The sequence below is a fragment of the Lissotriton vulgaris genome, chromosome 11 (assembly GCF_964263255.1).
Source record: "Lissotriton vulgaris chromosome 11, aLisVul1.2, whole genome shotgun sequence".
In the NCBI taxonomy this organism is placed as follows: Eukaryota; Metazoa; Chordata; class Amphibia; order Caudata; family Salamandridae; genus Lissotriton; species Lissotriton vulgaris.
The window spans coordinates 379,092,856-379,093,453 of record NC_141699.1 but is presented as its reverse complement, the minus strand read 5'-3'; the positions used below and the strand labels follow the sequence as shown (position 1 = coordinate 379,093,453).

The 598-nt window shown below is 64.4% G+C and overlaps 1 non-coding gene across 1 annotated transcript; it reads right to left on the bottom strand.

Moving 5' to 3' along the window:
• Positions 1–247: 247 nt before the first annotated feature.
• LOC147679815 (U6 spliceosomal RNA) lies at positions 248–354 on the bottom strand. Its single transcript, XR_015302308.1, has one exon. It is a non-coding gene; the product is annotated as a U6 spliceosomal RNA (small nuclear RNA).
• Between the last annotated feature and the right edge of the window lie 244 nt (positions 355–598).

Genomic DNA, 598 nt, shown 5'->3' with positions numbered 1-598 from the left:
ACCCGAGTCCGAGGCCCCAGGGAAGGAACCTTGGGAAGGACACGGGGGACATGCCGGAGGAACAACCCCGTCCGGCAAAACCCGCAAGAAGGGCGGGGAGCGGAGGAACGACCCCCGCACGCCCATCCGCCCAGCAGACACCACAGCCACCAGGGAAAAACCACCTGAAAGGTGAGGAACCGCAAAGCCACCGAGAGCCGGGGCCCAAAAGGGCGGACCCCGAAGAGCTCGTAGAACGAGAGAGAGAACACATATGGAACGCCTCACGAATTTGCGAGTCACCCTTGCGCAGGGGCCCTGCAAATCTCCTCTGTAACGTTCCAATATTAGGATATGTGCTGCTGACGCGAGCCCCCAAGGGGGAGACCGGCAGAGCGTCCGTGGACGAAGGATAAACAAAATCGGAGCCAAGCGAGCCACCAGGGAAACCAGGCCGACGAACACCGGACTGTGGAAGGCCCCCAAGGCCGCCCCCCGGGCCCACAGGGAAGAAGGGGCCACGCCCCAGGTCGGAAAACCAAGACCCGCAAGGGGACCACGGAGGCGGGGACAGCACCACGCTGACCACGCCAACGCGAGAAGGACGCCCAGCGCCGGG